Source organism: Bidens hawaiensis, unplaced genomic scaffold (genome assembly GCF_021521415.1).
Source record: "Bidens hawaiensis isolate Kalapana, Puna unplaced genomic scaffold, B.hawaiensis_p1.1 tig00009951_1, whole genome shotgun sequence".
NCBI classification, from domain to species: Eukaryota; Viridiplantae; Streptophyta; class Magnoliopsida; order Asterales; family Asteraceae; genus Bidens; species Bidens hawaiensis.
In genome coordinates this window covers 420,360-436,235 of record NW_027491753.1, presented here as the reverse complement: position 1 = coordinate 436,235, position 15,876 = coordinate 420,360, and the positions used below count along the sequence as shown (strand labels likewise).

Below are 15,876 nucleotides of genomic sequence, written 5' to 3'. Positions count from 1 at the left end.
TATCGTTTTTTAATATATTACTTTTAACAAGAACATAACGCAAAGTATATCAAATACAAGTATAAGAAATCCTATTGGAATAAGAGAAGTTTAATAAATTTCTCTTGGAATGGGTTAAGAAAGTGTGATTGATACTTGGCATATTGGTTGGAAGGTAAGGATAGCATGATTTTCTAGTTGCGGGTTGTTCATGGGCAACAACTACTTGAGACATTGAATATCATTTTGATTAGTGATGACAATCGAACTTGAACCACACGGATAACCGCAAAACTCAAAACATTTGGGACAGGTGTTCGAGCATACGACCCGTCTAAAAATTAGTTTTAAAACCTTATTTAGGTATGGGACAAATATGATATTAGATGATACATAGTTAAATTATCTAAAGACAATGGTTATTCACACACCCTTTTTGGATATTCACACACCCTCTTAACACACATCTTATCTTTATATACACCCTATAAAGGGTGTATGAATAACACATCCCTATCTAAAACACACATGTTTGTTAACCATGTCAGTAAGCATTTTATTTTTATTTTCATTGGTCATTAGGTGGTAGAATAATGTACCAAGTCCACTAAATCTTAAAATTCCTTTATGCTTTTAACTTTCTTAGAGTAACAAATATATTTAAAAACCAAAATAGTAATTAATGCATTTGAAAATCAAGGTAATTTTTAACAAACTAACGGTATATATCATACCCAACAAATATTAGATTGGGTACGAAACATGATTTTACAATATGATACTTAACTACTATTATCAGCATCTATCAAAAGCATGTCTCACAATTATTAGAACAATTTAATTTTAATATATTAAGATATAATAGAAGTTTTTAGAATTTATAGTAAAAAGACAAATAAAAATGATTGAATAGTAAATTTCATGAATTATGGTATAGGATCAAACCTACCAGATCTAGCATCTCATTGTTATTCTTTCTAGGGCGTGCAGAAACCCGAATTGACCAAACCGTAACCATATCAAATGGAGAATCAATGTTACCCACGAACATCCCGAGAAATCTCTGCTTTGATTATATGGATCGGATCGGTCTTTATAACCCATTAGTTGTAACTCGTAACCAACAATGCCAAACAAAAGAAGCAACAAAATAATACACATAATATGAATCGGTCTTTATAACCCGTTTGTTGATACCCGAACCTGGAGCACACACAAGGACTGTTTGAATGAGAGTAATTCTAAGATAGATGACCTCCTGAAAAGTCTCCACTTTGATTATATGGATCGGATTGGTCCTTATAACCCGTTTGTCGACACCCAACCTCGGAGCACACAAACGGACTGCTTATTAAAACCATTTATCTGTTTGTTGATTGTTTATTCTAAAACAAGCATTGCAATGATAATAAGCAGCCCCAAATATCTCATTATTAAACTGGAACCATTATTTATGTTTTTTGAAAAGTATTTGCCAAATCTAGTATAACATCATCATCATCATCATCATCACTAAAAAGCTAAAGTCTATTTGGTATAAAAATCATCGCAAACAACACGATTCTTCGCGTCTCTCAAAGCAGCACAAAACTAGGTCATGTAAACTACTAAATTTAAGGCTCGTTAAGTCGAACAAAATAACAAAAGTAAAAAAAAAGGAAACTGATTACCAGTTAAATATCATCAACAAACTCGAGAAGATCATCAACTTCTTGCTTCAAAGCTGAAATCTTTTGTTGGATTGAAGCCACACGGTTTTCAGCATCCCTTCCCATTGACTTTTTCTCATAAGAGTCCACCACTGTTGTGTGTTTTAGCATAATCTTTTCTTGTAAATCTCTCTCCTTAGCCACCAGATCCTCCACCTATGCCCATAAATAAAAGAAAACCAGTTGATACAAAAAAAATGTAAATTAGATTAAAACTTTTAAGAGAAAATAGCAACAAACCTTGTGTAATATATGTGCAGCTTGTGGAGAAGATTGCAAGAGAGCCAAAAGGGGTTTCAAATCTTTTGAAAGATCCTTCAATAAACCGTCAGCTGGTTTGCGGACTGCTTTACAAGCTTGTACATCACCTGTTCTAGAAAGTTCTCTTAATGAAGCTTCTAGCTTATCATGAATATGTAGACATCGATTAATGATATCCTGAATCTGCTGAATAGTTCCCTGAACCTGAAAAATAAACATTAAAAATATATAACACAAGGATTATTAATAAAAAAGCGTTTTAAACCTTTTAGGAGTTAAAAGGTGTTTCGGAGCATCCCGACTCAATCATAAAGCTTTGAAATGAAATAACTTAAATCCGAGGCAACCTTTATTGCCACATCTATAAACAACAAAAATATTACTAATTCTAATGTTTCACATACCTCATCCCATTGTAATTTTGCCAAATATGAAGCAGAAGATTTTGAGATGGTGAGGTCAGCATGCATATAGATGATGCAAGCAACAAACAGGGAGAAAACCCAAATATTAACATTAACGGTTCTGTAAGCAATGATATGTTGTTGAACTTGTAGTAAACCTGAAACAAAAATAATGTTATGTTTTAAATTGAGATAACAATAACAAAAAATAATCCTTTTAGGTCAATTTATCATCAGTTAGATAACTAGAATTTGCCAAAAGCTAACTGAAAATCTAATTGTCACAAATTTAAACTACAGAAACATATCTCCTGCGATACGTACTATTGCAACATATTATCAAATTCTGATTATTCAACACCACATAATATAGTTTTAAAAATGCACATCCAAACACTCACTTACAATCCATAATGGGATGGAATACCTGGATATACTGGTTATGCTCTGGGACAACATTAATCTTTTCGATTACAACTGTGGGTCTACCAGCAATATCTAAGTGAGAAAACTTTGTCTGAAAAGAACCATAAGAATGTTAACAACAGTAAGTACAGATTTAAAGTATTACAGCAGCTTTTTTAAATATCTGGTTTTGCGTTACCTCTTGTGACTGTTTTACAGGGAAAGGAACTAAAGCAGATATATCTCTTGATCCTTCAGGCAAAACAACCTACAAAATGAAGACAAAAAACAAAAAAGAATATAAACCAACTAAGACAAATGTAGAAGGGTTAAAGTCAAATTTGATCATCAGAAAAATACCTTCAAAGTAAGATTTTCAACAAGCACATCATATAAGGGTGAACCAAGAGTGATATTAAGGAAGCGGGCCCCCTCTGACTGAAACAAGTAGTCTTGAAGCGGTAAACTATAACCAATGGTGAAAGAAGTTTTCCAACCACCAAACATAGGATATCGAGGTTCAATTTCAAACAGTGTCTGCAAGTTCATAGAATTATTGGTGAGTAAAACGTTTGAGATTGCAATTCCAACCCATTTGCTTATGAATTGGTGATAAGGGTAAACTAGTAAAACTTAACTAAAAAAGAAAACTGCAAATCGCTCGAAGTGTAATTTCAATACATAAAACCTCCTAAATCATTTTGTTAAAATAGATTCTTACTGAAATTATAAAATGTGTAATCATCTGACAATTTGCACATTAACTGTTCACAGCAAACTTCAACATTTATAAAGAGAAAGTTATTACGGTCAACTCAACCCGCTCAAAAAATGACCCATTACCGAACCTTCCCGATTTTCTACGTTTAAAAAGTAAGAGGGAAGCTGGAATTTGCTTATATTGAACATTATCCTACCTTGACTGAATCACCATGTATATTAGATGTTGAAATATTGCCAATGGCATCCCTGTAGTAAATAGAATGTGCTTTTGGTGGTAACAAGGCAATAAGATTTCTAAAAGCTGATGCACCTCGCACATTTGGTCTGGCCTGGAAGTCCAGCCTGAGTATAGCAGCAACATGTCAATGAAAACATCAAGCTATAAGTCACCAAAGCAGGTTTTATGCATGTGCATTTTGAAAGTGGTTATGTGATTCTGAGTAATCAGAATCACATACTCAGTTGTTATAAAATGTACTCTAGAAGATAATGTTTAGATGTACTTTTGTAGTTTGAAGTTGTAATAATCAATTGAAATTATGAAAATGAACAGTTGTTTTGACTGTTTAAGAAATAATAACTATTTTAGAAATTAACACACAAAATGACATAACATGAAAAAGGAATATGCATACCCTTTGATAATAAGATAATCAAAAGCAGAATAAATTTATCAAAAAAATAAAAAGTAAAAACTAATTATTGCAGCCAGTAGTCACAATAATGAGTTTTAGAACTCCTAACACCTTTAAAATAGCAAAACCAACGACAAAATCTAATGTAATACCTTGAGAATTCGCCCACACTCTGAGCACCACCATGGATAATATTATAATGTTCAGTCACTTGTACATTGCCCCAATGTGAGACCTCTATTTCTTTTACCAACTCTTTCGCAATCGCGAATTGCTTATTACTAGGAAAGTGAATAATTACGGGCAAGTGGGATAAAGCAGGAACATTCTCATAAGGACCATACTTAATCTCCGAGCCAGAAAACTTGTTTTTTTCAAGTTTTGTATAAGATTCTACATTTTCACTGGGCAGTTGAACAGTAAGTGACTGAACTTTAACATTAGAAGGTGATGTAAAATGCGCACTGTCCTGGTATACAAAGAGTTGTTGCTCAGCCTGAGTGATTTTCTCTGGAAAAGGTCGCAATGAATGTGTGAAAACCGCCAAAGTATCTATATTCAAACTTTCTCCTTTACCCAACTCCTTGGGCAAAGATGCAGCATACCAAATTAAAGATGCTGGTGAATCATTAGGTTGCTTGACTTCGACCGGTAGATTGGTAGCAGAAACTCTTTGCTTTCCTCTTCCTTCAGTACTAACAGCCACCAAAAGTGCCAAATTATTTGCTTGGTGATCGGGAAAGGTAAAATACACCTCCGAAACTGGATCAGGACCAGTATTATCCACCTAATCAAAAGTAGTGCTACTAAATCATTTAGATATATTTTAAATATATATCAGTAATATAAGATAACAATGCAATTAAAATTGTTAATTAGTTAATTAAAGAGAGAGGTACCTTGAAGGACGATGTGTGGCGCACAAACTGTGAAGTGAGATCAATCTGCAGCAACAGAAAGAAGATGGCATAGGCATATATTATCAAAATGCAGGCAGTCATAAGCATACAAACATGAATTCTACAATCACCTAATATTATTATTATTATTATTATTATTGTAACTATAGATGCATACTGTGTACATGAATTCAATTAAACGGATCAACATTTGTTCATAATAATAATAAAAGTGGTGGTAAGGTAATGGTAACAATAACATAATATTAGCGATTGATAGGAATGAAGAGAGAATTATAGATTTACCCGTCGATCGAGCTTGGAGATGATCAGATCGGAACGTGAATGTTGTATACAAACAACAACAACTACTAAAGTAACAAGTAGAACGATTCGAAATCTACTCATCATTTCACTCCGATGAACTGAACTGAACTGAACTGAATTAGGGTTTATGTTATCGGAGTCACAAATGTTGTATGTATGTTTAAGGTAGATGCTAGTTTGTTTATGTTAGTTTGTCAAAGGTCTGTTTTATATTTTGTAGGATGGTATGCGTTTTGTAGGAATCTACCATGTGGTGGCAAAATGATCTTTGTGTTCAGCCTCGGACTCGGAATATATCAAGATATTGTTGATTAAGATAATCACGAACTTGTCAAGGTAAAGTTTGCAAACACGGTTTTATAAGGTCGAAGAAAACCGCATTAACATTAGTTAACCTAAAAGGCATAACTCAAAATTCAAAGTGGCCGTAACGGGTACGAAAGGCGGTCTTGGATATGTCAAATTTGTGGACAAAGAGTTGGTGATAACCAGGGGCGTAGCCATTTGTTAGCGAGGGGTGTCCCTCGTCCCCTGTGAAAAAAAATTTTAGTGTTAATATACCGAAAAATTTCCGACCGACCTCTGTAAAATTTTGACACTGACTCCTGTAAAATTTTGAAGTCGTACCCTGTATAATTTCGAGACGACTCCCATGAGATTTTGAGACTAACCCTAACAAAAAATACAATGACAATTTTATAAATATAATTATATAAACGTTATATAAACAATTTTTCCTATTAAATTTGACTTTAATATTAACAAGTCCATTAGGCCAATATCCAATCTAATTTTTAAGCCCAAAACACAATTCAAACCCTACTCAACTTTTAGCCCAAAACCCAATCTCATTCTAACTTCTAAAATTTATTTGTCTTACCGCCTCTGCTGCCTCACTTCGTCCTTTCATCTCACCAGTCACCGCCTCACCGGAATCAGAAATTCCGACCAATCTTACGTCGTCCTTGACACCTTATCTTCTCACACAATCTCACGTCCACTACTGCACTACAAATTGTTTCCAAGTTTCCAACACGCAACAACCCTGACGTCTTCTAAAATTGTTTCCAGTCTTCCAGGTATAACATGATACATTCAATTTATGTCTAATTTAGTTTGTCTTTTAGATTTTTAGGTTTATGATATTTAGAATATGTAAAAAAAACAAACATGAAAAATCGCCACTATTACGAGTATGATTGCTTCAATGCGGTTCTAGATTTGATAATCCAAGAGTTTGGGGACCGTTTTACGAGGTAACATCCGACTTACTTGTTTCTTTGAGTTGTTTGACTCCTTGTGATAATTTTCGGGCATTTCTATTCCAAAAATATTACGATTAGTCAAGTTGTACCCATATGATTTTGATGAAAGTGATAAAATAAAACTCCCGGTTGAACTCGCGACATATATCGATAATTTGAAAGAAGATAAATGATTTAAAAACCTGAAGGGTTTAGCAAGTGTTGTTCAATTAATGGTTCAAACAAAGAAACACCATTCATTTGCATTGGTGTATTGTTTATTAAAGTTAGCTCTCATATTAACCGTCGCAACCGCAACCGTTGAAAGATCCTTTTCGGCGATGAAGTATGTGAAGTCCGATTTGCGTAATCGAATAGGTGATGAAAATTTGAGCGACAGTTGTATTTGTTCATAGAGAAAGACTTCCTTGTCAATATTAAAGTAGATGATGTAATGGTTAGATTTCAAAAAATGAAAACTCGTAGAGAACAACTTTAATATATTTGTTATCTAATTCCCGACCCCTGTGAAAAAAATTTATGGATCTGCCACTGGTGATAACCCGAACGGAGATCAATCTTGGAGAAACATGCGGCTTCTCGGAGTTGATCATCAATACGCGGGAGATGATAACAGTTCTTGATACTAAGCTTATTGAGCTCGCGGTAACTGATGCACATTCGAAGGGTACCGTCCTTCTTCTTGGCAAACAAGACGTGCGTGCCCCATGGAGACGAACTCGGTTCGTGAGTTCTTGAATTTGGTCGGAGAGTTCTTGCATCTCTGAGGTAGAAATAAGGTGCTTTGGCTACGGGATTTGCTTCGGGCACGAGGTCGATGCGGCACTCCACTTGAGGAGCGTGTGGTTATCGGGAAAGACTTCGAGGAAGTCTTTGACAACCGGGATATCGGAAAGCTTATTTTCTTCATGGGCATTTGTAGTAACATGGGTTAAAAAGACGACGTACTTCTTGTGTAAGTAACATTGGGCTTCGAGGCACGACATGAGGTTAAGTTTGGGGAATGGTCTTTCTCCGGAAAACGTTTAGAACTATGTCCCCATCGATAAGGATTCGGATGAGCTTTTCAAAGCATAAAATTTCGACATGGTGGACGGAGAGCCAATCCATACCAGCGTTCGGCTAGCGTTCATGAATTGTTCGTAAACAACTTTAATGTCAAATGCACAAACATAAACAAGACTTCATTCGGTTCGGTTAGGTTCATTTGCCACCCTAGTTGGGGTATAAGTTTTCTTACACTTACCAAAGTTGATGGGTCAAAATGTAAAAGTTTAATTTAAAAGGGAAAAAATTTTATTACCGAAGTTAAAATGCCAAAAAGTAAATAAATGAAAGTAAGTTAATATACCAAAAAGTATATGTGTGAAAGTTTATGGCAAAGTTAATAATTAAAGTTTGTAACTAAAGTTGAATAGTCAAAAGCCTGTATAAATATAGGTTCATGAGATAAGAAACTTAGACTTCTAGTTGTTTTTATTTTTAAAACTAATAAGTGGTTTAGAGGTTTCATATTATATTTTTCTGTTCTTTTCTTTTCTTTTCTTTTTATTTAATTTTTATCTTCTTTTAATTCTTAATCATTTAACATCATTTGTATTAACATTTTTCTAAGAATTCCCTAAAATAACAATCCAACACGTAAAGAAATCGCATCTACCTAAAAGAAGACAAAATAGATCCTAGTCTGACGATCACGATCAAAGGGCCCACAAGATCACATCATAGTATCTTTTGAGATAGTGATAGGAAATGGTCACCACTGGGACCATAATATGGTGATACCATATAATGAGCATAAATTCACAATTGTATGATTAACCAAGCGATATAAAAGAATACCCTACGTTTATTGTATATTTGTTCTCACTCATAGCTCTCGTCTTATATTTGTTATTATCATTAGTATTGTTAAACCACCGACCCACCATTCAAACTAACTCTGGGGGTGTTTGGGTGAACTTTTAAATGTTGCTTATTTAAATTTTGAAAAGCAAAAGATATTTGTCAAAACTCCTCGAAAAACTCGTTATAAAAAATTTAATATCATTGGAAAGCGTGTCCTACTTTGTTGGTTATTAATTTTATATTTATTATTGCATAGATGACTTTTGGTTAATAAACAAGTATATTTTTGTTGCTTCTTTGTAGGAAGCATTTGAGAGCTATCTGGATTTACATGAATTCTACAATGATATTCTTGATATAGGCATGTAAAGCTAAATCTAGGGGTTATTGTGTCGGGTTGGGAGGCTGGCGAGTTACGGGTTGACGAGTTAAGTTATTGAATTCGAACATGACTTGTAATTTTTATTAGTGTCACTATCAAATATTTCAACGCTAACTTGGATATGTATAAATTCGGGTCAACTCGAATACGAACTATTTAAGCAGTATCTAAATTTTCATTCAAATCCATGATAAATTATCCTATATTTTTTAATACTAATAAAGGAGAATGTCGTTTTTATCAAAACTTGTATTTCTGTTTTAGCCAAAAAAATGTGTTCAAGAACTATGTAAAGTAAATAAAAAACATGATCTCATCTTAAAAGCAAGTATAAAGATAAACAAAACCATGTTGGGCTGTATCATTAAAGTTATACCCTAAACACTTAAACAGGTTAACAGTCAATCTCTTCATGACCTATTTTTAAATAGTTGAATCCTACACTACCCGTTTTTAAGTGGTTTAACCCTAACACGACCCATTTTTATTAAAACAGGTTATACTTGCCGACCCAGTTCCCAAAGTTTCATGTCGTGTGCCGGATGTATTTGCTTAAATCTAATTAACGCCTAGGATTAAATTTGAACTATACTATATATATTTCAAGTTAATTAATGCCTATGATTATTTTGTTAACATGGTTATAAGTGCATTGTTTGAAAATTATTCTGGTTGTTGAGTTCAACCTTTTCCGAATTGGCATAATTGGGAAACAATCAAACACAAACTAAACATGTAGTATAAACATTCATAACACATTAAAAGAACACAAACAAAACACGCAGTCTAAACATTCGTAACAAACTAAAGCCAAGATGGGAAAAAAAAGGTCAACCAAGACCCACCTTCAAAACTAAAATACTAAAGCCAAGATAGAAAAATCATTCAACGAAAACCCACCATAAAGCTAAGATGTGAATTCATGTTTATGAAAGTCGACAAGGTATTCAAAGAAATCCACTAAAACCCATGCATGACCCCCATGGTTCCCCAATTGCTTCCCCCATGAGTTCTTGATGTATACGATAAGCTTGAGCGGGTGGGATCTAATAACGTAGATGTCAAGGATTAAAACAACATGATCCGCTATAAGAGGATAACCCCTTTCAAATTATTAGACAAATGACTTTCTTTTGTGGTTTCCTTGGCAATTTGCTTACAGTGGAGGTCCCCCATGGTGCACGCTCCGACCATGGGGAGTATCATCCCACTGGGCACCGAAATTACTCACCAGAACGACGAGTTTGTGATATTAGCAATGTTTTCAGACCTGACCTGGACATCGATCCGGACGCCTTACCGGGTCAAAGGTCGGACCAACCCGGGAGGGCGGACCGGTGTTTGACCCGGATGGCATCATAAATAATTTAAATATATTTATATATATACACCCTATTTATATTTACACTATATAGGATATATATTTGAGGTAAGGAAGCATAAATCAAGGTTGGTTGAATGGTTTGGTGGATGTTTGTTTCGATTCCCAGCATCACCAAAACATTTTTATTTTATAAAAACAAGGTTTATTAGAAAACGGGTTTTGTATGTGAACCGGACCGACATGCCTACCGGGTCCCGGTTCGGACCGGGTTTCAAAACATTGGATAATAGCTTATAATCATTTTAAAAGGCCTATTTAGCCTAAACCGAGGCCCATCTACTAACTTTGGTAACCATACATGGTGTATGTTGATATTCCATATCTTTTTAAGAGCCTACAACGGAGGCTTCATCATAAAGGTCCATCAATTTGTGATGCATAATCGTGTTGACTTTAGAAACAATTATACAAGTGTTGAGAGGCTTACGTGACAATACCACGTGACAGTTATTTTCCCAGTTTTTCAATCTGAAAAATATTGTGAATATTTGGGCAAACACACACGCAATATAAATTCCGTGCTTGTTTTGTTGCCACGCGTAATCTAGTCGGTACTTAGTTGGAACTCAACCTTAGTAACCTATGAAATACCAAACAACAACAAAGATCAAACAATCAATCAATCTATTGGATAAATTAATTATATTATTATTCAACTTTGATTTAAAGGGGCTTACTGTTAGGGTTGTCACTTTTACCCGAAACCCGACCCGAGAAAACTCATACCCGAACCCGTACAAACCAACCCGAAAACCTGAATCCGAACGGAAGTAATTTGGGTTGGTTCTCAGGTCTTATTTACGTGTTTCGGATCTACCAGAAAAACCGAAATAAACTTTTAATTTTAAACCAAATATATTCTTAGATATAATAAGCCCTAATCGACTGTTATCATTCCACCTATTATGGACCTACTGTTTATTTTTAATTTGTGTTTTTCGTTTGTGATTAATAAATACTGTAACAAACAACTAAATACTTAAATAGTGTATGATAAAAGACGATTATGCTTGGAGTTTGTTTTACTCTTCTTTTGAAATTATTTTATTAACTAATATTTTTTATTATTGGTTATTTAAGTTACGAGAGAAGAACAATGTGATTTTAATTTTAGCATTGTAGATTTAATTTATTTTTTTAGGATACCCGAAACCCGATTAATGCAACCCGAATTACCAAAACCTGAAAAACCCGTGAGAGATTTGGGTTGGGTTTCGGGTCAAGACTTAAAACTTTGAATCCCGAAGAACCCGATCCGAAACCCGATGAACACCCCTACTTACCGTGTCAACAAGGGCTGCCTCCATACCAAATCCCATTGGACCCCAATTCAAGAGCGAGGAACTTGAATTGTATCAAGAGTTATTGAAATTGATTGAATTAAGAATGACACGTAATCTAGAACTAGGATCTTGAACTTGATTAACTAAACTAATTCTATTTGATTAAATAGCTGGAACTAATTCAAGAACGAAGGAAAAGAATATTGATTGATGTAGGAATTGGGTTTATTGAAATTATACTCTTGACCAAGAATATTCTATCAAGAAGAAATTGAAAGTGGTTGGAATTGAAATTTAGAGCAAGGAGAGTTTATATTCAAAGGGTGTGACTGGTACATTCAAATACAGACAAAATATACTAACAGAATTTGAAAAATATAATTATTATTATTATTTAAATTGGGGGTATTTGAATGTACACAAGGACTAGAGTGCAAAGAAGAAATTCCCAAATGTAACAGAAAGACATCCAGCAAGTTAGTGGGCCCCACACAACTCTACAAATAGACTAGCACTTCTCAAAGACTTAAAACTTTGAAACACGAAAAACCTGATTTGTAAAACCTATGTCAACAATTTCCTTCTCCCAAACCCCTAAGTCCCACCTTCAAATAACTCCATAAATGGTCATCTTCAAGAATCCTTTAAAATTTCAGGGTAATGGATGATAAAAAAAACCCATAAAATCACATATTTAATTATGAGATAAATAATTTGACGATTTTACTAGATGAATCGCGTTCCTAAATCTCAAAACGAACCAAATAATAATAATAATAGTAATAATAAAAAACAAGTTACTACAAATCTAAAATGGCTCTTATAAATATTAAAAAAAAGGTTTCTTTCATACAAGATAATGAACACCACTCATGAGAATAAAAAAGTTTCTTTTATACGAAAAATGAACACCTCTCATGGGAAGATAACCTAAGATTTTTTGTTTAATGAACACATTCTTTTAATTGTACTAATGAGTTATTTTATAGATACTTTTAACAACTGTGACCTCTCGGGAGATTATGCATGGGTCCTGAAGAGGTAGGACCTAGCAGAGCCCAGTTGGACCCGCAAGACTCACCTTGAACAGGGACGTCTGCGCGGTTGGACCCGCAATACTCACCTTAAACAGGGACGTCTGCGCAGTTGGACCCGCAAGACTCACCTCGAAGAGAGACGTCTACGCAGTTAAACTCGCAAGACTCACCTTAAAGAGGGACGTCTGCGCAAAGACCAACTGGATCCGCAGGACCAACCATGCTCAGAGACGCGACGTCCTTACGCGCAGTACGCAAGCTGTTCCCGCAGGAAAAGCCTCCCAATGGTGACGTACTCCGCCTGTTCCCGCAGCTACGGATACTAGCCATCAGGGAAGGCTACCCGCACAGCAAGGCTACACGCACAAGGCACTAACTCTCAAATAATTCAGTAATGTCACCTGAATAGGGAATGAGCAAGCCGGGAATACTCCCGCCCAAAGCCGGGAATTCTCCCGCCCAAATGAGCCAGTCCGTACGCTACTGGAGGACCTTTTGTACTATACATGCCAAGGTATGGACAAAAGATCTGACCAAAGCTGCGACAGCTCACTGACAACAGTACGACGAGCAGCACGCTCTAGTACTTAATGTCACTATCAGCCGCTGCCTACTCACCAACCCTTGTCGTGGCACGTGCATAGCCTGCAGTTGGTGGAAAAGGAATAGTACACAGCCGGCCATGTCAATATCAGCCGCTGCCTACCCACCAACCACCAGCACGGCACGTGCGTAGCCCACAGTTGGTAGAAAAGGAATATAATACAGCCGGCTGTACCTTCTTGGACACCTACCTTCGGCTATAAATACTCCAACACCTTGGAACGGTATCATCATCTTCTCTCTAGCTATTTCTCTTAATATACACTTATATTCAAGAGCAATCTAGTCTGATTCTCACGCCGGAGGGTGGTCACAAGGAGGTACCCCCCCTTCTCAGTGACGAGCTCACGGTGTCTGTTTTGCAGGTCATCAGAAGAATAACCATCTTGCCGGACCTAACCCTCGTGGGAAACATCTATTTAACCCCCAGATTATCCGTAATCTGCCCGGGGTCACTTAGTGTTTCTTCAGGTCCATTGTCGCCATCCTCGTTCCCCATAAGATCTCTAACCGAGAAAGCAAACAAAGCTGAAACTTTGTACCACAATTAATAGCATCCCAAACCATGGAGGACACAGACCTACCTGTGAAATTATGATCGAAAGACTTGATGTGCCATCCGGGACAAAATAAAAATATTTCTACTTAGAGCCATAAATAAATTATTATACATCTAACTATCTATATAATTGTGTACCATGAAATCATGCATATCGCTCTCAGGTTGTTCCTCTCATTCTCTAGAGCCACCAGATTGCTTGATTTCTAAATGGAGGTTTCTCATGCATTTGACCCGAATTCGCGGTGTATGGATCTCACCAAACATAATAAGTATCATGTAGAGCAATGTCTAGCCCAGAATTTGCCGGAACTATTCCAGTGAGCCCCCCTATGGTGAACAAAAAGATGGACCCTACAGCAAATAACATGGGTGTTTTGTATTGTATCGAACCCCCCCACATGGTAGCGATCCAACTAAAGATTTTGATTCCAGTGGGGACAGCTATGATCATGGTAGCTGCGGTGAAGTAGGCACGGGTATCAACGTCTAAGCCCACAGTAAACATATGATGAGCCCAAACAAGAGATCCAGGAACACCTATACTGATCATGGCATAAACCATCCCTAGATACCGAATAGTCTTTAAATGGGTTATAAAATGTCATTTATTTGTGAAACTCTATCATAATCAAACACTAATTTTCATGGGTTATGGGTCTCACCAAACCCGGATAACCCTTAAACGGGTTATAACATCTCGTTTATTTGTTAAATAACACGTTAATCATCAAAGAATAATTTTCACGGGTTATGGGTCTTACCAAATCCTAATAGCCTGATGTATATAAAAATATACATCTTTTTAACATCAAATAATCTCTAAAAACTGCAACTTCTATCGTATAATATAGTTAAAATAACTATTTATCATGTTAAAATGTATTTTCAGGTGAATCCAATGTAACACCCCGACCAAAGGCGGATTATACATCGGGGCGCCACATATTGTTTCATTACTCGTGACACTATTGGGTGTCAATATTTAATAAATACATTCATTCGCGCACGCGCAGGGTAAACAAGAGAACATAAATCATCATAAATCAATATATTATAAATCATAATATTCGAACAGCAATAACTTGTCTTGATACATTTTAATCTAGGTCCAAAATAAAGAAAACTTCCTATGTGTCCACAAGCTCCAAAACAGCTACTGCAAACCTGAACATGTGTTAAAATAAACGTCAAACACTTGCGTGTTGGTGAGAAATCAAGTTTAATACAATACATAGATAGCAATAAATCTGCGCGCAACACGTGTATGTCTGGTGTTTAACAAGGGTGCAATCAGATTGTGATCAAGCCTAGATAGATCATAGCTCATAGTTCATAGTTCAATCCGTGCTCCCAATTGAGCACAAAAACGAGAAAACATCTGTGCAAGTGTAAACAAAGAAAACCGTAAACGATAGGTCTCCCGTGTTCATCTAATGGATCCATGAAAACTGCGGAATAGGCCGAACAAAGCGGTTAATGATACACACATACAAATAAACAGCCAAGTAAACGTCCTCAACACATGGGATACTGCGCGACTAAAGCTCATAAACAAGTTTAAGACTCTAAGTTTGTATGAACACATGAACATCCCAAAACATTAAAAGCAAAAAGGGATTAGGTACGAGATTACTCACTTGATAAAGATGCGATGATAGATAAAGCAAGAACCAACTTTAAACAAGCACAAGTTAACCTATAAACAAGATTATTGTTTTAATGATTGGTTTAAAGTCTTGATTATAAGTTAGCATAATTAATAAGTTATTATATATAATATATTACCGGAAAACAGGGCAGAGGAGAGGAGAAAACGGAGGCAAGAGAGGAGGGAGGCGGCTGAAGAACAACGGCAGAGAGCAAAAAGGGAGGAAGAGAATAAGTGTAGTGTGTGAAGTGTTAAGAAAATAGTACTATATATAGGCAAACCCTAGGGGACACAAACCCTAGAAAAGATCTTCAAAAGTAAAAGAAAAGATATCAACAGTAAAAAGTTCTGAAAAGTAAAGATATCAAAAGATATGGTAGCAGGAAAAAGAGAAAAAGGCTGACAGGATTCAGAAAAAGGCATGGGAGAGGACAGATAAAGTTACTGGTCAAGCATGGCAAAAGCAGATTCTCAAAAGATTATGTCAGTCACTTTATCTGTCAACCAATGGGGTTGGTGCGC

At 35.7% G+C, this 15,876-nt stretch overlaps 1 protein-coding gene and 1 pseudogene across 2 annotated transcripts in view; both read right to left on the bottom strand.

The window, feature by feature from the left end:
• The window catches only part of LOC143533933 (high mobility group B protein 3-like), a 158,120-nt gene that overhangs the window by 118,043 nt on the left and 24,201 nt on the right, over positions 1-15,876 (bottom strand). The window lies entirely within an intron of this gene.
• LOC143533890 (dolichyl-diphosphooligosaccharide--protein glycosyltransferase subunit 1A-like) lies at positions 1,491-5,427 on the bottom strand (annotated as a pseudogene). The gene is made up of 10 exons (XR_013135442.1): positions 5,322-5,427; positions 5,016-5,060; positions 4,269-4,903; positions 3,676-3,823; positions 3,119-3,295; positions 2,958-3,026; positions 2,781-2,870; positions 2,354-2,511; positions 1,929-2,153; positions 1,491-1,844 (listed from the first exon to the last, which is right to left on the bottom strand). The product of XR_013135442.1 is annotated as a dolichyl-diphosphooligosaccharide--protein glycosyltransferase subunit 1A-like (transcript).